Here is a 22294-nt window from a genome sequence, read left to right as displayed (position 1 = left end):
CTGTGTAAAAGTCTCACACATGTGGTATCGTTATACTCAGGAGGAGTAGGAGAATATGTTTTGGGGTGCCATTTTTGCTATGTAAATACTATGTGTTGGAAATATCTTATAAACGGACAACTTTGTGTAAAAAAAAATGCGTTTTCACTTTTTTCCACATTTTCTAAAAACTTCTGGAAAAAAATGAACCATTGAAAAGACTCATTATGCCTCATAGATTATACGTTGGGGTGTTAGCTTTCCAAAATGGGGTCATTTTCTGGACGTTTCCATTGTCCTGGTATTCCAGGGCCTTCAAAACTGTAATAGGTGGTTGAGAAATGAAATGTGTAATTTATGCTCCTAGAATGCCTGAAGGTGCTACTTCAAAATTAGGCCTCTGTATGTGGTCAGGCTGTGTAAAAGTCTCACATGTGGTATCGTTATACTCAGGAGGAGTAGGAGTATGTATTTTGGGGTGTTATTTGTGGTATGCACATTTTGTGTGGGAGAAATAAGCTATTACAATGAAAATTTTGTGAAAAAAAAAAATCTTAATTTTGCAAAGAATTGTGGGAAAAAATGACAACTTAAAATAACTCACCATGCCTCTTACTAAATACATTGGAATGTCTACTTTACAAAAAGGGGTCATTTGGGGGGCATTTATACTTTCCTGGCTTGTTAGGGTCTCAAGAATGGAGATAGGCCTTAGTACATCAGATGTGATCTTTTTTTGCAAATCTTTATGATTTGCACCATAGCTTGTAGGCTTGGAAATTTCACACAGATCATATAATATGCAATAATTTGGGTTATTTTTTACCAAAGATGTGTAGTAGTATAAATTGTGGCCAAAATTTATGAAGAAAAATTGCTAATTTGCAAAATGTTATCACAGAAACGAAGAAACATTTTTTTTTTTCAAAATTTTCGGTCTTTTTTCATTTATAGAAAATAAAAAACCGTGAGGTGATCAAATACCACCAAAAGAAAGCTCTATTGGTATGAAGAAAAGGACAAAAAAATCATTTGGTTACAGTGTTGCATGACTGAGTAATTGTCATTCAAAGTGTGAGAGCACTGAAAGCTGAAAATTGGTCTGGGCATGAGGGGGTTTAAGTGCCCAGTAAGCAAGTGGTTAAGAGCCCAGCTGAGCTCCATGACCGCGGCCACGGGACCTGCACACCTAATCGCCGCCGGTGTCCTGCGATCGGGTCACAGAGCTTAAGAACGGGGAAAGTGTAAACAAACCTCTCCCCGTGCTTCCTAGTGAGCCTGTCACTGATCGTCTGTTCCCTGTCATAGGGAAAGATGATCAGTGACCTCACATGACAAAGCCACGCCACCTAGAGTTAAAAAAACACACATTAGGTCACACTTAACCCCTACACTGCCCCCAGTGTTAACCCCTTCACCACCAGTGACATTTTTACAGTAATCTATGCATTTTTAATCGCACTGATCGCTGTATTAATGCCAAAAATGTGTCAAAATTGTCCGGCGTGTCCGCCATAATGTCGCAGTCACAATAAAAATCGCTGATCACCCCCATTACTAGTAAAAAAAAAATTAATAAAACTGCCATAGAACTATCCCTTATATTGTAGACGCTATAACTTTTTAAGCTTATTGCGATTTTTTTTACCAAAAATATGTAGACGAATACGTATCGGCCTAAACTGAGAGAAAAAAAAATTATATATTTTTTGGGGATATTTATTATAGCAAAAAGTTAAAAAATATTGAATTTTTTTCAAAATTGTCACTCTTTTTTTGTTTATAGCGCAAAAAAATAAAAACCGCAGAGGTGATCAAATACCATCTAAAGAAAGCTCTATTTGTGGAAAAAAAAGGACGCCAATTTTGTTTGGGAGTCACGTCACACGACCACGCAATTGTCTGTTAAAGCGACACAGTGTAGAATCGCAGAAAGGGGCGTGATCCTTTAGCTGGAAAATGGTCCGGGGCTTAAGTAGTTAATATCCATACCAGACCTGGAGGGCATGAAATGGAATTTGGGGGGACCACCACGCATTTTTTTTTCATTTTGGTTCGGGGGTTCTCCTGTGGGGGAATCCCATGCCGTTTTTATCAATGAACTTTTATGTGTATTGCCAGGACCGACAATTCATTATAGCCGAGAATACTTTTAAATGATTTTTTTTACTTTAGAAACGTCATTTTGCTCTCAGACTGTTCTAAACACGGGAAACATGGGCAACTTTAGAGGCATACTATAGACACCCCCAGGTATGAAATTTAAAGGAATGTTTCACTTTTATTGTTTCACTTTAAGCATTATTAAAATCACTGCTCCCGTCTTTAAATCTTTTTTTTTGCATTGATATATGTCCCCTGGAGCAGGACCCAGGTTCCCAAACACTTTTTAAGACAATAACTTGCATATAAGCCTGTAAAATTAGCACTTTTGATTTTTCATGTTCGTGTCCCATAAACTTTAACAGTGTTCAAACTAATTTTTTACCTATTCTGCTGCAAACCGAACCGGGGGATGTTCGGCTCCTCCTTAGTTAGGAGCAAGGGCAAAGAGAAAGAGACAAAACAAATAGATGACCTCACACACAAGATTTACACCCTTGACAATAAGAACAAACAGAATCCATCCCATATGTTCCCTTTATATTTCACCCAATTACTAAGAAAAAAACTTTACTATCCGCAAGACATAGCTGATTCAGCAACTGCATTCAGCAACTATACGAGACTTAAAAGAATTAACAATTTTTTGCAAAACATAAACCTCCCCAGTTTGATGCTTGACCAATTGCATTCCTTACATTTTCCTTTTCCTGGTCTCGAAATTGACCAAGCTATAGAATCTCTACCTAGCAACAAATTTCCAGGGCCGGATGGTTTTACGGGAGAATATAATAAGACATTTAACAATTTACTAACCCCACACTTGGAACGAGTTTACAACACAGCTGTTGCATCTTCCTCTTTCCCCCTGAAGTGGTCAAAGTGTTAATTATAACCTTGCCTAAATCAGGGAAAAGTCCAGATGTACCTTAAAATTTTCAACCCAATTCGCTGTTAACCACTTCAGCCCCGGACCATTTGGCTGGTCAAAGACCAGAGGACTTTTCACAATTTGGCACTGCACTGTTTTAACTGGTTAATGCGCGGTCATGCAATGATGTACCCAAACAAAATTTGCATCCTTTTTTTCCCACAAATAGAACTTTCTTTTGATGGTATTTGATTGCCTCTGTGATTTTTATTTTTTGCGATATAAATGGAAAAAGACAGAAAATTTAAAAAAAAAGATATTTTCTACTTTTTGTTATATGTTTTTTGTCAATGTCAATAAGCGTATATTTATTGGTTTGCGCAAAAGTTATAGCGTCTACAAACTAGGGTACATTTTCTGGAATTTACGCAGCTTTTAGTTTATGACTGCCTATCTTATTTCTTGCAGTGCTAAAATGGCATGTTGAGCCCATTGAATTTTTCATTTTTTGTTCCAAGTGATTGAATAATGACAAAAAAACTATTTTTACAAAAAGAAGTACGGGGATACCACATGTGTGGGACTTTTTGGGAGCCTAGCCACGTACGGGGCCCCGAAAACCAATCACCGCCTTCAGGATTTCTAAGGGCATACATTTTTGATTTCACTCCTCACTACCTATCACAGTTTTGAAGGCCATAAAATGCCAAGATGGCACAACCCCCCCCCCCCCCCCCCAATGGCCCCATTTTGGAAATTAGACACTCCAAGCTATTTGCTGAGAGGCATGTTGAGTCCATGGAATATTTTATATTTTGCCACAAGTTGTGGGAAAATAACAAAAAAAAAATATTATTTTTTTTGCACAAAGTTGTCACTAAATGATATATTTCTCAAAAATTCCATGGGCATATGTGGAATTACACCCCAAAATACATTCTTATGCTTCTCCCGAGTACGGGGATACCACATGTGTGGGACTTTTTGGGAGCCTAGTGGCATATGGGGCCCCTAAAACCAAGCACCGTCTTCAGGATTTCCAAGGACGTAAATTTCTGATTTCACTCCTCACTACCTATCACAGTTTCGAAGGCCATAAAATGCCAAGATGGCAAAAAAAAAAAAATGACCCCAATTTGGAAAGTAGACACTCCAAGCTATTTGGTGAGAGGCATGTTGAGTCCATGGAATATATATTTTGACAAAAGTTGCGGGAATATGACAAACTTTTTTTTTGCACAAAGTTGTCACTAAATGATATATAGCACAAACATGCCATGGGCATATGTGGAATTACACCTTAAAATACATTCTGCTGCTTCTCCTGAGTATGAAGATACCACATGTGTGGGACTTTTTGGGAGCCTAGCCGCGTACGGGGCCCCTAAAACCAATCACCGCCTTCAGGATTTCTAAGGGTGTACAATTTTGATTTCACTCCTCACTACCTATCAAAGTTTTGAAGGCCATAAAATGCGAAGATGGCACACCCCCCCCCCCATAACCCCATTTTGGAAAGTAGACACCCCAATCTATTTGCCGAAGGCATTTTGAGTCCATGGAATAGTTTATATTTTGCCACAAGTTGCGGTAAAATTACAAACTTTTTTGTTTGCACAAAGTTGTCACTAAATGATATATTGCTCACACATGCCATGGGCTTATGTGGAATTACACACAAAATACATTCTGCTGCTTCTCTTGAGTACAGGGATACTACATATATGGGACTTTTTGGGAGCCTAGCTGCGTACGGGGCCCCGAAATCCAAGCACCGCCTTCAGGATTTCGAAGGCATACATTTTTGATTTCACTTCTCACTACCTATCACAGTTTTGAAGGCCATAAAATGCCAAGATGGAACAAAACCCCCCCAAATGACCCCATTTTGGAAAGTAGACAGCCCAAGCTATTTATTGAGGGCATGTTGAGTCCATGGAATATTTTATATTTTGCCACAAGTTGTGGGAAATTACAATTTTCTTTTCTTTTGTTTTTTGCACAATGTTGTCACTAAATGATATATTACTCAAAAATGTCATGGGCATATGTGGAATTACACTCCAAAATACATTCTTCTGCTTCTCCCGAGTACGTGGATACCACATGTATGACTTTTTGGGAGCTTAGCTGCGCACGGGGCCCCTAAAACCAAGCACCGCCTTTAGGACTTCCAAGGGCGTACATTTTTGATTTTACTCCTCACTACCTATCACAGTTTTGAAAGCCATGAAATGCCAAGATAGCACAACCCCCCCCCCCCCCCCCCCCAAAAATAACCCCATTTTAGAAAGTAGACACCCCAAGCAGAGGCATGGTGAGTATTTTGCAATTGGGGTCATTTGGGGGGGAGGGGGTTTGTGCCATTTGGGCATTCCATAGCCTACGAAACTGTGAGAAACTGATCAAAATTTTACACCCTTAGAAAGCCTGAAGGTATTGCTTTGTTTTTGGGGTCCTGTACATGGCCAGGCTCCCAAACAGTCTCACACATGTGGTATCCCTGTACTCAGGAGAAATAACATAATGTATTTTGGGGTGTAATTTCACATATGCCCATGGCATGTCTGAGCAATATATCATTTAGTGACAACTTTGTGCAAAAAAAAAAAGTTTGTAATATTCCCGCAACTTGTGCCAAAATATAAAATATTCCATGGACTCAAGATGCCCCTCAGCAAATAGCTTGGGGTGTCTACTTTCTAAAATGGGATCATTTTGGGGGGTTTGAACTGTCCTGGCATTTTATGCACAACATTTAGAAGCTTATGTCACACATCACTCACTCTTCTAACCACTTGAAGACAAAGCCCTTTCTGACACTTTTTGTTTACATGAAAAATATTTAGTTTTTTTGCAAAAAAATTACTTTGAACCCAAAAAATGATATATATTTTTAAAGAAAAGGCCCTACAGATTAAAATGGTGGGTGTTTAATATTTTTTTTTTCCACACAGTATTTGCGCAGTGATTTTTCAAATGCATTTTTTTTCTGGAAAAAACACACTTTTTCTTAATTTTAATGCACTAAAACACACTATATTACCCAAATGTTTGATGAAATAAAAAAGATGATCTTAGGTCAAGTACATGGATACCAAACACGACATGCTTTAAAATTGTGCACATCAGTGGCAAACTACAAACATTTTTACAAGCCTTTAAAAGCCTTTACAGGATATCAATTTAGATTTACTGCTAAAATGACTTTCGCAGTGATACCTCACATGCATGGTGCAATTGCTGTTTACATATAGACACCAGATCGATGCTTCTGTTCGCCTTTGTGCTAGAGCAGGGGGGGACAAGGGTGCTTTTTTATTTTTATTTTTTGCTTTTTTAACTTATTTTTAAACAGTTCCTTTCATTTTTTTTAATCATTTTTATTGTTATCTCAGGGAATGTAAATATCCCCTATGATAACAATAGGTAGTGACAGGTACTCTTTAAAAAAAAAAAAATTGAGGTCTATTAGACCCTAGATCTCTCCTCTGCTCTCAAAGCATCTGACCACACCAAGATCGGTGTGATAAAATGCTTTCCCAATTTCCCAATGGTGCTGTTTACATCCGGGGAAATCTAAGTCATGAAATGCTCGTAGCTTCTGGTTTCTTAGGCCATAGAGATGATTGGAGCCATTCTGGTCTCTGATCAGCTCTATGGTCAGCTGGCAGAACCACCAGCTGCATTCTCAGGTTCCCTGTTGGGACAGGAGAGCCAGAGAAAACCATGGAAGATGGTGGGAGGGAGGGGACATTCCCTCCCACTGCTTGTAAACGCAGTCTAGAGGCTAATTAGTCACTAGGATTGCTTTTACATGAATGCCGGCTGGCTGAAAAGAATGATATCAAGATGATACCTAAACCCACAGGCATCATTCTGGTATAACCACTGAAAGTCCATTAACATACCAGTACGTTGCTGGTCCTTGTTGGGCATATATTGTAATCTTTTTTTTTCATGCAGCCCGTGGGCTGAACAAAAAAAAGAGATTGATCGGTGGGTATGCCCACCATTAGAATACCTCCCTTTATCCACCCGCTTCTACTGATGGGCATACATGCACCATTTATATATGCTGAAGCATGGGGGCATCCTCCCACAAAAGTTAGGAGCAAATCGCTCCTCCACCCCTGCTGCCCCCCCGATTCGGCATATATGCTCTTTTTTTAACTGTGTGGTGAAATCACCTCCTACAGCACTGGAGTCATGGCTTTATGTATCGTGGGATCAAACGCTGTTGCTGTCAAGATAAATAAATCCACGCCGCAACTCAATGGCATACCTGTTAAGCCAATGATGGTTAACAATTAAACAAAGTAACATTACAGTATAACAGTAAGACTTACCATATTTGCAAAGCAAATACAAAAAAACATAGTAAAAAATGAAAAAAATTTTAACGCAATCTGTGCCTAAAATATATATACACCGAAGCATGGGGGCATCCTTCCGCAAAAGTTAGGAGCAAATCACTCCTCCAGCCCTGCTGCCCCCATGCTTCGGCATATATGCTCTTTTTCTTAACTGTGGTGGTGAAATCACCTCCTAGGGCTGGAGTCGCAGCTTTATCTATCATGGGAGCAAACGCTGTTGCGGTCAAGCTAAATAAATCTGCCCTACAGCTGAATGACGTACCTGAAAACAAAGAAATGGTTAACAATAAAACACAGTAAACAGTAAATTATAAAACAAAATACATACCTGAAAAGCAAACATGATAAAACATAATAACAATAAAACATTGCAGACTAGAATACAGTAAAAAAGAGCAGCACATTAGAGAGAGAACAATAAAACGACAACTATTTTTTATTTTTTATAAAAAAAAATTGTGTATTCTTTATTTTTTACTTTTTTTTATTTTACACTTTTATTTGTAATTGTAACTGTAACGGGTCTCTCAAAATGCGATGGCATCTTGGAAGACCCTGTTGAAAGTGTGCCTAGTCTGTGCAATGCTGTACCCTATGCTAAAACTCAACTAGTTTATGGTAGTGCTCAAAACATTCACCAATGCAAAGACCAGTATTGTCAGGAAAGCAGGGACAATAATAGTGGGTGTCACTCCTATATCTGCGCTTTCTACAGACACATTTTCTTTGCGGAGTTCATTGGGTAGGGGTACTCAGGAGGACATAAGCAAAATGGCTTTAATGCAGCCGGCTTACTGCATTTGGATTGGAAAGGTGAGGTGGAGCACCGCCTGCAAACAAAAGGGCTCTGACGATCTCTTCTTGGAATTTAAGGAAGGATCCAGTCTGTCCTGAACCTCTATATAGCACATGAGCGTTCAGCAAATCCAATTGAAATAAATAAACAGACACTTTTTTTTTACCAGCGTCTGGCCTTATGGGCAACTAGGTACGGCGCCACCAAATGGTCGTTGACAGGGGTCAAGTCCTGGGGAAAAAAGTGTGGGAACTCCCACCCAAGATCCACTCCCCCACAAAAATAAAAAATAAATAAAGGTACGCTCATATGCATATATATTTCACAGAAAATACAGTACAACATTTATTGTAAAGTGCCAGTTTACAAAAACAAAATAACTTGTCAAACAGAATAATCAACACAATGGGTGATGATCTTTCCCTCGCAGGGAATTTCTAACACAAATACACCCTGTTCCAAATTCAAATACAGCAAATTAGAAAATATCCCACAAACTGGAATAACGTTGCCCTTGCCGTGCAAGATTATCGGCAACGGATCAAAAAACTCACGGATCGGATTATTCCTTGGATCAGAGTCACAGATTGGATCATTTTTCGGATCAGCAAATAATAATTGAATTTGCAAAAACCTGTGAAAATGTCACCACCATATAGTCCCCACTGCAATATACATCTCCCCCACTGTAATATCCACGTCATCTCCCCCAATAATATTTTGGCTGAGCATGGATGGTTATGGCTGGGTATTAGCAGAATATGTATTGGCAGGGTAAGTATTGACAGGGTATTGCAGAATATTGGCAGGATAAGTATTGGCAGGGTATTGCAGAGTATTGGCAGGGTATGGCAGATTATTTCTGGGTATTGCAGATTATTGGCAGGGCATTGCTGGGTATTGCAGGGTAAGTATTGCAGAGTCTTGGCAGGGTAAGTATTGCAGAGTAAGTATCGGCAGGGTATGTATTGCAGAGTATCGGCAGGGTATATATTGCAGAGTATTGGCAGGATATTGCAGAGTATCGGCAGGGTAAGTATTGCAGAGTAAGTATCGGCAGGGTATGTAATGCAGAGTATTGGCAGGGTATTGCAGAGTATTGGGTATTGCAGAGTATTGGCAGGGTATTGCAGAGTATTGGGTATTTCAGAGTATTGGCAGGATATTGCAGAGTATTGGCAGGGTATTGCAGAGTATTGGGTATTGCAGAGTATAGGGTATTGCAGCGTATTGGCAGGGTATTGCAGAGTATTGGGTATTGCAGAGTATTGGGTATTGCAGAGTATTGGCAGGGTATTGCAGAGTATTGGGTAATGCAGAGTATTGGTGGAGTAATGCAGAGTATTGGTGGGGTAATGCAGAGTATTGGTGGGGTAATGCAGAGTATTGGTGGAGTAATGCAGAGTATTGGTGGGGTATTGCAGAGTATCGAGTAATGCAGAGTATTGGTGGAGTAATGCAGAGTATCGAGTAATGCAGAGTATTGGTGGGGTATTGCAGAGTATCGAGTAATGCAGAGTATTGGTGGAGTAATGCAGAGTATCGAGTAATGCAGAGTATTGGTGGGGTATTGCAGAGTATCGAGTAATGCAGAGTATTGGTGGAGTAATGCAGAGTATTGAGTAATACAGAGTATTGGCGCAGTAATGCAGAGTATTGGTGGAGTAATGCAGAGTATTGGTGGAGTAATGCAGAGTATTGGTGGGATAATGCAGAGTATTGGTGGGGTAATGCAGAGTATGGGTGGGGTATTGCAGAGTATTGAGTAATGCAGAGTATTGGTGGAGTAATGCAGAGTATTGAGTATTGCAGAGTATTGGTGGAGTATTGGTGGAGTAATGCAGAGTATTGGTGGAGTAATGCAGAGTATTGGTGGGGTAATGCAGAGTATTGGTGGAGTAATGCAGAGTATTGGGTAATGCAGAGTATTGGTGGGGTAATGCAGAGTATTGGTGGAGTAATGCAGAGTATTGGTGGGGTAATGCAGAGTATTGGTGGGGTAATGCAGAGTATTGGTGGAGTAATGCAGAGTATTGGGTAATGCAGAGTATTGGTGGGGTAATGCAGAGTATTGGTGGGGTAATGCAGAGTATTGGTGGAGTAATGCAGAGTATTGGGTAATGCAGAGTATTGGTGGAGTAATGCAGAGTATTGGTGGAGTAATGCAGAGTAATGCAGAGTGCAACTTAACATACTAGTGACTAACCCGGTTTACTTCTCGGGTAAACTGGAAGCAGTGCAGCGGATGTGGCCCCAGGAGGCCTGGACTGTCTGGCACTGGGTAGAGGGGAGGGAGGAGACAGTCCGGATCCCAGCGGCGTGTGTCTGTCGCTGGCTGCGCTGACTCCAGTGCGTGCCCACGTGTACGGCTGACATCATGTGACCGGTTGCTAGATGCGGAGCGGCGCTAGCCTAGCAACTAGTCACTCGGGCGGCAGAGGAGCGGCGGCTACGCACTGAATAGCCTCAGGCGGCTAATGGGAACGGCGTTCCCGTTGTGGAAATAGTACGGGAACGCCGTTCCCATGCGTTCCCGCAGGACTCGAGCCCTGGTCGTTGAGGTCCACCCCTCCCATATTAAGGTTATATTTGTGGACACAGAGGGGTTTCTCCACAACACCAGTCGCTGTAGTAATTTGGACCGTCATGTCTACATTAAGGGAGGTAAGAACGAAAACATGCTTATTATCCCTCAACTTCATAGCAAGCAAGTTATTCCACTTCAAGCAGTCTCTCTCCCCCAGCCTAAGATGGGAATCTACAAGCTGCTGGGGAAAGCCCCAGTGATTAGATTGCATGGTGCCATATGCTCCAATCTGTTAATCAAACAAGTGACTAAAAAGTGGCATGCTCGTTTCATAATTGTCCACGTACAAGTGGTACCACTTTGTTAATAAGGGTGACACCAAGTCCCACGCAATCTTGCCAGCACTTCCTATGTAGTCAGGGCAATTTTTCGGCTCTACGTGACTTTCTCTTCCCTCTTAAACCATAAAAGTACATGTATAGCCTGTGGCCCTGTCACGGAGCATATTCATCTTGACCCCGTATCTGGCATGCTTGCTGGGAAGATACTGTTTGAATGACAAGCGGCCAGAAAACGTAATCAGGGACTCATCAACGCAGACAACTTGATGGGCCAAATTTTGTAGAGCCAATCATATCCAGGGTCTCCACAAGGACAGCAGAGTTCATTGTTGTTGAAGTGCATGAACCGCAAGATCTGCTCGTATCGTGCCCTGGCTATGGAAGCAGAGAACACAGGCATATGGTGAATTGGGTCAGTGGACCAATATAACCGCAACTCACTCTTTTTAGTTATGCCCATGAGGAGGGAAAGGCCCAGAAAGGTCTTAAATTTGGAAACCGTAATTGGTTTCCAATCTCTGGCAAGGGAGGACTGGGAAATAGTGCTGATGTGTTGACCAGCGTACAAATTGCTTTGGTCCACAATAGATCTATAGAGATTTTCAGTGAAAAACAGCGAATAAAAATCAAGTGACATAAAATCAACTGTTTCCACCTGAATGCTGGGTTAGCCAATGAATGGGGTAAGTACAGGTGCTGCAGAAGTAGTAGGTTCCCAATTAGGATTAACAAATTCTGCAAGAAGGGCACTATGGGCTCGACGGGTCTATCTTTGTCTTCTTGTTGGCAGCGGGACACTACTTGTGCTAGCCAGCTCACCAGCTTGAACTACACTTATGGGACTTCCCCTGTCACCAAGTAACAGGGGACAGTTACTGCAGTGCTGGATGTATGACCAGGGCCGCTGGTGCTTGCTAGTTCACCAGAAGGAATGGCTGCGCTAGTAGTTCTCTGCTCCATACGAGAGTTCTTGCACCTCAACAGCAGAAGAAGATTGGGGTCTGGTAAGGCTGACCTTAGCAGGGACCACAACTCTGTTGTCAGAGCTATCTGTCATGGAGCCGCTGTCGTCTACAGGATCATATTCTGATCATGAATCTGACAGATGAGTGACTTCCTCTTCACTATCTGTCATGCTCAGAAGTGTGTAGGCCTCTTCACTGGTGTACCTTTGATTTGCCATTTTGGACTCGAAATTTAGTGGTACACTAGTGAGACTCACAGGCAAATAAGTTCCTGACTGTCAGCTACTGTATCAAAAAGCTACCAAAAAAACTGTTAGCGATCACAGGGATCAGGCCTGATTCTGCGAATTCTGCAGTTATGTGTTTAGTGTTTTGTAAGTGACAGTGATCGATTGATACTGCACTTGGGTGGGCTGGGCTGGGTGGAGGGGCAAAACGTAGGTGCTAGCAGGTATCTGGGCTGATCCCACTAACACTGCATTTTTGGGAACCCTAAACTGCTGGGGACGCTAGTATAGGTCTGATCAGATCAGATATTGATCCGTTCAGATACTATACCACTAAGGGAGGTATATGCTGTGTGCATGGGTGTTAGCGGTACTGTCACTAACCTGATGCTGCCTGGGGCGACGCAGACCCTATCTGACCCTAAAACCTAACTGATATCACCCACTGAGTGATCAGGGGGTTAAACCTTTATTAGGTAATAAACGGTGGGTGCCCTGACACTATAAAAAACAAACTAACTAACCAGCGTCGCCCGCAACAGTTATATGGTGATCACTTGTGAAAGGGTTAACTAGGGGGCAATCAGCAGGTTAAAACCTTTATTAGGTAGTATATGGGGGTACCTGATGCTATAAAAAGCGAACCTAAATACTTACCTGGCTAACTAGCGTCACCTGTGACACTAATACGCCGATCAGAAAAACGATTGCTTAGTGACACTGGTGATAAGGGGTTAAACCTTTATTAAGGGGGGTTAGGGGGGTACCCTAAACCTAAAGGGGTTCAACACTAACTGCCCTACCACTTATAACAGTCACAAATGATACCAATGCAGTAATCGGTAAAAAAAAATACTATTGGTGTTACTGAGACAGGGGGTGCAGGGGGGTGATTGGGGGGGGGGTGAAAGGTGTGCTTGTATGTTCTATTGTATGTGTAGTGTTGGTGCAGTCTTACTTAATGTCTTCTCTCCTCAGCGCCAGAACAAAAAGACTGACACGAGGAGAGATGACATCACTTCCTCTGCTTCTGTTTACATTACAGAATCAGGGAAAGCATTTCATTCATCAGGAGCGATCGCGAGGGGGTGGCCATGAATAAATGGCCTCCCCCTCATCATGGAATGCTCCTGAAGGGATTCCGACTGCCACAGGCACCAGGGGGGCCCTATCATGCCCCCACCCGCTGGGAGGCAGGGACGTACAGGTACGCCCATATGCCTGCCAGTGCCATTCTGCCGATGTACATCATCGTGCTGGCGCTTGGGCACTGGTTAAACATTAATTTAAAACTGTAAGCTAAATTGATCACACACAGATTAATTAACATCTTGCCTATCTTTATACACCCAGATCAATTTAGATTTAGGAAGGGTCGCCAGACAGTGGATGTCACCCATTGTTTAATCAATATAATTAATAATATATAATTCAATTATTTAGTGTCATATAATGGCGTCCCAAGAGGCCACTCTCTCACCCTTGAGAGCAGAGCGGCGATCGCAGCCGAGCCATGTTGCTAGAATACGGTGCGACCCAATCTCTGTAAAGAGCCACGTCCGCAGGTCTTTAACCGTGTGTCCAATCACAGCCGATCAAGTGTAAACACGGAGATACCCGTAATCGACACTCCTCGTCTCACACTGACATAGTGTGAGATGCAGGGGACAACAAACATGTAATCAGGGCACTGATCATCAGTCCCCTGATTACCTTATAGTGCCAACAGTGTCACCAATCAGTGCCAGCAATCAGGGCCCACCAGTGCCCACGTGTGCCAGCAATCAGTGCCCACCAGTGCCCACAAGTGCCACCATTCAGTGCCCATTCATGATGCCAGTCAGTGCTACCTATTAGTGCTATCCATCAATGCCCATCACTACTGTCCATCAATGCCCATCAGTGCCACTCATCAATGCCCATCATTGCCCATCAATGACGCCTATCCATGCCACCTATCAGTGCCCACCAGTGCCGCATATCTGTGCCAATCAGTGCCCCCATTAGTACCTATCAGTGCCACCTTTCAGTGCCCATCATTGCTGCCTATCAGTGCTCATCAGTACCACATATCAGTGCAACCTATCAGTGCCCATAAGTGTGACATATTTGTGCCTCTTCATCAGTGCCATCTAATCAGTGACCATAAGTGCCGCCTCATCAGTGCCCATCAGTGCCACCTCATTAGCGCACATCAGTGAAGGAGAAAAAGGACTTATTTACAAAATTTACTGACAGAAACAAAGTAAAAATACTTTTTTTTTGTAACGAATAAAAAAAACAGCTCTGCTGACCCACACAGCCGTACACAGCCCTACACCCGACCACCAGCTCCCATATGTCGGGAAAGATGCTCAGCAACACCCCTCACTCTCGCCCACGCCGTGGAGCGGCTGCATACCCTGCCAGAAACACCTCAGAGCTTTTTAAAAGCAAGTCTGTGATTCACAGCAGCAGCCTAAGATCCAAGATGGCGCCGACACACCAAGACGAGGAGTATAGTGAGGACTCACAGTCTTCTCCAGAGGACTCTGGAAGGGGTAAGACAAAATCAGATCTCCCCCTAACTTACTCTGACATGTCTGTGATCGAGGCGGACATCAAATCCACTTTTTCAGCAGCAATCACTGATTTGAAGATAAACCTGCTAGTGCTTAATGAAAAATTGATATCAGTGGAGGCTGCAGGGAAACACAGAGACAAAGCCATTATTAGGCTAGAGAAGACCTCCTCTGTGCATGGGCCAGAATTTCATAGAAATGAATAGACACATTGAAGATTTGGACAACATAAGAGTAAGTGGAATACCAGAGTCAGTGGATCATGATCAGATTATGCCAACACTCCAGCGGGTCTTTAACAGTCTGTTAGAAAAACAAGAGGACATGACTTTGTGAGGGCTCACAGAGCCCTGCGGCCAAAGGGCCCTGAGACTGCACCACTGCGAGACATAATCTGCTGTCTCCAAAGCTTTACTTTGAAGGAAGACATCATGCGCAAAGCAAGGAGAAAAGACCACATAGTATTTAACGGTGCGACTATAATGCTATTCCAGCACCTCTCCCAAATCACCCTGAAAAACAGGCAAGCCCTGCACTCCTTGTTGGAGAAATTAAGGGATAGAGACCTGAGGTACACATGGCGTTTCCCATTCGCCCTTACAGTCTTGCACAATGGACAACAGCATGTCTTGCGCACACCGGCTGACCTATCAGACTTTTGCACGGCCTTGAACATAGGCCACATGGAGCTACCTGATTGGTATTCACACTTCCTTCAGGCCCCTCTGGAAAGGAGCCCCCCCCCAGGTCCCCATTCGTCACACTGGATAAGAGACAAGCCAAGAAGCAGCAACAGTGCCGCGGAGGGAGTTCCAGGACAGGGACCCCGAGATCGCAGGCTGATTCAGCCAGAGATCAAGAAGATGATTAAACTATCTGTCTCTGACCCTCTTCACTTTTCCAGAACCATACAGGGAGCCAAAACGGACAGCATATGAAAAAGACCCAAAGCATGCAAAGACAAATTTCCCATACTTTATGCACTTCAATAGGCGCAATGTCAGGGACAAGCCGCCCTGCCTACTACCCATCGAAATAACAGCCAACCCACATAACCATGGAACTTTGCTAAAAACTGCTGACATTCGAAAACGCCAGGTTGACACATGTCTTATATCGAGCAAACAAAGAGCTCTGATGGGGTTACTTAAACATAGCCCCTCAGATTTGAAGGACTTGGGCCAGCAGCACTCAGGCTCACGATGGCTCCCTGCTTTAATATTTATTTTTCCCCTTTTTAGGTCGGGTTTACAAAGTTACAAACCCACAGGTTCACAAGCTCACATATGTTTAAAGTTAATTGTTTATGCGCACTTAATGTGTACTTTTGGATAAGTTTCAAACTTAAAACCATAGATCTCACGGTGACGGCTGTGTGGGAGGAGGTAATCACTTCCCTAGGTCTTTAAGTTTAACCTATTCCTAGGATATGTTACAGGTGGACTGTCACCGGGTCATTAGCTGCCTCCTTTATACCCCAAAGAGTGACCTAGTGCTCCTGATTAAGGACACAAGGGACACTAAGACATCTAGTGGGGCCTCCTCCTGGGTGGGCTTCCGCCGAGGAGGAACACCACTGATTACAAGTACATCTCTCATCTATACTCTTGAGCCTTCTCTTTTTTCCTACCTATCCCCCTCCCCCTTCCTTTCCCCTATCCCCTCTTTTCTAATCTCACTCTATGTTAGTTGAAACAAACATTGCTTGCTTCAATTTAGCTCTAGCACAAGTATTAATTTGCATCTGTCAGTTTTGTTTTTTGCAGTGGAACCCTTGGAGTATCTCCTCCTGTGCAGTCCAAATGGCCTACTCATCACTGGGACATAACCCTTTAGTGATATCACACAACATTGGAGGTTTGAACATCCCAGAACGTCGCTCCACCTTACTATGTGAGCTCAGAAAAGGTAGGCCCCATTTTGTATACCTTCAAGAGACACACTTCAAAACAGACCATATACCAAAACTTACAAATCAATATTTTACAAGAGCATTCCATGCCAAAAACAGGGACTCCAGGTCAATCGGGGTCTCAATTTTAATAAGCAAGGAGGCCCCGTTCAAACTGATCGAACAAAAGACAGACCCAGAAGTAAGATATTTATTCCTAAAAGGAACATATCAGTGACCCTAGCGATTGTGTACTTCCCAAATAGGGCTCATGTCACGTTTTGCCAACAAATTACTAAAGAACTCCAGGGGTTTGTCACAGGCTACTTAATACTTGGTGGTGACTCAATGTCCTGCTAAATCTACTGACAGACACCTCAAATGGCAAATCATGCATCACCTATAGAATACTTAAAAAAATAAAACTCATGCTACAATCTCTACATCTAACAGACACAAGGCGGTTCCTTAAAGCAGAAGGCCGGGACTTACACATTATTCCACCCCTCATGTCAAATATGCTCATTTAGACTACTTATTCATCACACAAAGGGATCTAACATCGGTGGAAGAGGCTCACATCAGGGCCGTCTTTAGCTCAGGGCAAACGGGGCACCTGTAGGGGGGCCCGCACTGCTACCCACGAAATGGGGCCCCAATTAAGGTTTTGCAGTGTGCACCGAGGACACAGGAGGCTGTATTCCCGTGCTAGCCAGCTGAGAGGGGGCAGGGCCGGGAGCTCCACTGACGCTCTGACCCCGCCCCGTGCAGCCTGTTTGCTCGGAACAGAGCGGCTGTAGTTAGAGCAGTGATCGGAGTGGGAGCTCCACTGACACTCTCACTCCGATAACTGGCTCTCACTACAGCCGCTCTGTTCCGAGCATACAGGCTGCATGGGGGCGGAGTCAGAGTGTCAGTGGAGCTCCCGGCCCCACCCCCTCTCAGCTGGCTAGCACGGGAATACAACCTCCCGTGTCCTCTGTGCACTCTGCAAAACCTTCATCGGGGCCCCAATTCACGGGTAACGAGGCCCCTCTACAAAGCATCAGTGGAGCTCCCGGCTGTTATAGTGAGATCAGAGAACGGAAGCCCCCCCCACATACCTCTAAATGTATGTAGTGAGTTTGGCTGCCCAGGTATGTCCTTGCACCCATAAAATGCCTGACTGCTTAAACCCTGAGCTGTGTTATTTAACTGTCAAGCTGTGCGTTGCTGAAAGTTCTCTGACCATCACCTGTAGCATGTCCAAAGTCTCTGATTGTCTCCTGCAATATGTCCGCAGTCCCTAATTGTCCCCTGCAGTATGTCCGCAGTCTTTGATTGTCTCCTGCAGTATGTCCGCAGTCTCTGATTCTCTCCTGCAGTATGTCCGCAGTCTCTGATTGTCTCCTGCAGTATGTCCGCAGTCTCTGATTGTCTCCTGCAGTATGTCCGCAGTCTCTGATTGTCTCCTGCAGTATGTCCGCAGTCTTTGATTGTCTCCTGCAGTATGTCCGCAGTCTTTGATTGTCTCCTGCAGTATGTCCGCAGTCTCTGATTGTCTCCTGCAGTATGTCCGCAGTCTCTGATTGTCTCCTGCAGTATGTCCGCAGTCTTTGATTTTATCCTGCAGTATGTCCGCAGTCTCTGATTGTCTCCTGCAGTATGTCCGCAGTCTCTGATTGTCTCCTGCAGTATGTCCGCAGTATCTGATTGTCTCCTGCAGTATGTCCAAAGTCTCTGATTGTCTCCTGCAGTATGTCCCCAGTCTCTGATTGTCTCCTGCAGTATGTCCCCAGTCTCTGATTGTCTCCTGCAGTATGTCCCCAGTTTCTGATTGTCTCCTGCAGTATGTCCCCAGTCTCTGATTGTCTCCTGCAGTATGTCTGCAGTCTCTGATTGTCTCCTGCAGTATGTCCCCAGTCTCTGATTGTCTCCTGCAGTATGTCCCCAGTCTCTGATTGTCTCCTGCAGTATGTCCCCTGTCTCTGAACCTCTCCTGTAGTATGTCTGCACTCTCTGACACTCTTCTGTATTATGTGTATTAATGTGCCCCTTTACTTGCTCAATTATTTAGGATTGCTCCACTGCTCAGTGAGAGGTAATGATGTGCATTAACCTGTAGCAACCAATCAGCAAACCGTAGTGATCTGCTTTAATCTTTAGCAGCCAATCAGTAAGTGGTAATGATGTGCATTAACCTCTAGCAAACAATCGGCAAGCAAAAATTATGTGTTGTAACCCCTAGCAACCAGCCAGCTAGCAGTAAGGATAGGCTGTAACCTCTGGAAAACAATTGCAATCACTGCATGATCTGCTGCAGTAAACAGATTTTATGTCTACCTGCTATTTTTTGTATGTCTCAGAATGGAGGGGGGGGCAAGAAAATGTTTGCCCAGGGCCCAATCAAAATTAAAGACAGCCCCGGCTCACATAGGAATACAATCAATCTCAATTCACTCTCCAATCTCACTAAAGATTGATCTCCTGACCAACCCACCCAGACAGCCAACATGGAGACTCAATACGTCTCTGCCGACAGACCCAACTATACTGCCCTCAATTACCAAAACTATGGAATAATTTTTTGAACACAACTTAATACCTGAAGCTGATCCGCTCATGGCATGGGAGGCCCATAAGTGTACAATTAGAGGCGAACTGATCAGATGGGGCTCTAAACGTCAAAAGGAGAGGAAAACCAACATCCGTCAGCTAGCAACACAAATAAACATCTTAGAATCACACCACAAGCAATCGCTTTCATTGCAGTCAGCCGAAAAATTACTTGAAGCTAGAAAGGAACTCCAACACACATTGACTCCAAAGCTAAACGTATGCTGTTCTTTAGGAAGAAAGTTTATTACGAGTCCAGCAATAAGCCGGGCAAATTTCTAGCCAGAGCATTGAAGGATCACACATCCTCCACAATATAGCAGGCATAAAGAAAAAAAAACGGGGACCTAGACGTGACCACAGAAGCGATAGCGGCCCACTTCCATGAGTTCTACACTAAGCTATATAACCTCCCACCCCAACACAAACCACAGGGTTTAGTAGGAGACAGGATCCGTATTATGCAGGATTACTTGACCAAAAGCGGACTACCGAGACTTCAAGACCTAGACTCATCTTTATTAGAAAACCCGGTGACACAGTTAGAAATCAGACAGGTAATTAAATTATTGAAATCTGGGAAAAGCCCAGGCCCAAACGGCTTCTCCGCTACTTATTACAAAACCTTTATAAACATTCTTACTGAGCCGTTTGATGCTGCCTTGAACTCCATGTCTATTCCCAGGGAGATAACAACAGATTTCCTCTCCACTCACATTGCGGTAATTCCTAAGGCGGGTAAGGACCCAACAGACTGCGCCAGCTATCGCCCCATTTTTTTTACTAAATTTAGATGCCAAACTCTTCGCTAAAATTTTGGCACTTCGCCTGGGTCCCCTTCTTCCAGATCTCATTGGTTTGGAACAGGTGGGTTTTGTACCGGGCAGGGAGGCAAAAGACAATGTCACCAAAGCCCTACTTCTCATTCATGCGACGCAGGATAGGAACATTGAGGCCCTTCTCCTCTCCCTGGATGTGGAGAAGGCCTTCTATAGGGTGGCTTGGGATTTCATGATGGTGGTGTGCAGTCATGTGGGTCTGGGCCCTCACATGCTATCGTGGATCTCTTCCCTTTATCACAATCTCACGTCAAAACTGAAAATGAATGGCTCCTTATCTGAGAAGGTCCACATAAAAAATGGCCCTCTGTCCCACTTGCTATTTATTCTGACCCTAGAGCCTTTCATCAAATCGATAAAACTTAATGCTGCAATCACAGGTTTCATGGTACGGGATAGGGAGTTCAAGCTGGCAGCATACGGACAGACAGATGACCTTCTGTTTTTCTTGACGAACCCAACAATTAGCATCCCTAACTTACTAAAAGAATTCGCTCACTACGGCTACATATCGAATTTAAAAATAAACTACACAAAGTCTGAAGCACTGAATATCTCCCTCCCAGACAAATTATTAACACTGACTAAATCCAACTCAAATTTCAGATGGGACACCAGATTAAATATCTGGGAACTTGGCTAACCCCACAAATCCAGACCATTCATGAACACAATTCTCCTCAACTACTAAAAAGCTGCACAAACGGCGATAGTCGCTGCAACCTAAAACCTTACCAAGCGGGTCTCTGTGCTCCTGACTCTCTCCCCCTCACACGGGGACTCATCACCTTTCATTGACAGCCGGGATCTATGCAGCACCCCTCCCCCCCCGATATGCAATAAGTCACACCTGCTCCTGATCACTCCCCCCCCCCCCCATAGTTATTTTATTTCATATTCCTTATATGTTTTATATTACCCTGTAGCTCTCTTTTATAAAACATACCATGCTACCTTATGACCACCAGATCCATCCAGTTGAGGCTTCCCCTTCTCCCTCCTTTGGGGAGAATGGTAAGTCTCCCTTGAGCAATGTACAAAATGCTTTGTTACTATCAAACCCTAGGTTATATGACTGCTTTCACTCGATCTGTATACTACAATGAGAAAATTCTTCGTCTTTGTATTTTTGTATTATTTGTTATATACCCTTTTTCAATAAAATTTTATTAAAAAAAAAAAAAAAAAGCTGCACAGAAGATATCACAAAATAGCAGAGAGGATATTCCTCATGGTTTGGGGGGGCAGCCATAGTTAAAATGGTAATCTTACCCAAAATTCTATAGCATTTCTTTAGAACACTCAACTCAGTCCTACTAAAATTCCTTTGGAACCAGCAGAAACCCAGAATAAAACTAGATAGATTGACCAACACTAAGGAAATGGGGGGGATAGGATTACCTCATTTCAAGCAATATTACTATGCCTCACATCTGTCAAGAGTGATAGACTGGCACTGCCATGGTCAGGCAAAGGATGGGATAGCTTTGGAGGAATCCCTATATGCAGCTCCACTTAAATTCTCCCCTTGGGCCCCTAGACCCCACAAACTTAGTAGTAACCATATTCACCCCATCACAGGCAACACTCTTGAGATTATAAGGCATATAACCAATCAAAAATGTATTACCACCCCGCTCAGTCCCCTGACACTGTTGAGGGACAATCCTGCTTTTCCCCCAGGTGTGAACAACACAATATTTCAACCCAGCCAACATGACAACCCACTACTAACATGCGACTGCTACAATGGAAGCAAACTCAAAGAATTTTCTGTATTAAAGACTGGCAGCAGCTTACCACAATTGAGATGGTGGTCATACCTACAATTAAGAAGCTACCTGACTAAACAAAACCATGCACAAGACTTCTATAGATCTCTAACTGACTTAGAGTCAGTGTGCCATGGAGGCTCTCCAATGACTAAATCCACCTCAATAGCATACTCATGGCTGCAGGCTGCCAGAAACACGAAAACAGATGGGCACAGGCGGAGATGGTTGGAGGAACTACAGGAGGAGATCACAGACAAACAATGGAGGTATGCTTGTATTCTAGCACATAAAAGCACTATAAGTTCGAAAGTACAGGAAACAGGCTACAAGCTGCTAACACACTGGTATAACACACCTGACAAACTCCACAAATGGGACCCCCAAAAATCAGCATTATGCTGGAGATGCCAGGCAAACAGAGGCACACTACTTCATATTTGGTGGCAAT

The sequence above is a fragment of the Lithobates pipiens genome, unplaced genomic scaffold, assembly GCF_037356315.1.
Source record: "Lithobates pipiens isolate NorthernLeopardFrog02 unplaced genomic scaffold, aLitPip1_a1.2 Scaffold_23, whole genome shotgun sequence".
Lineage (NCBI taxonomy): Eukaryota > Metazoa > Chordata > Amphibia > Anura > Ranidae > Lithobates > Lithobates pipiens.
The sequence above is the reverse complement of the archived record's forward strand: the minus strand, read 5'-3'. Positions refer to the sequence as shown.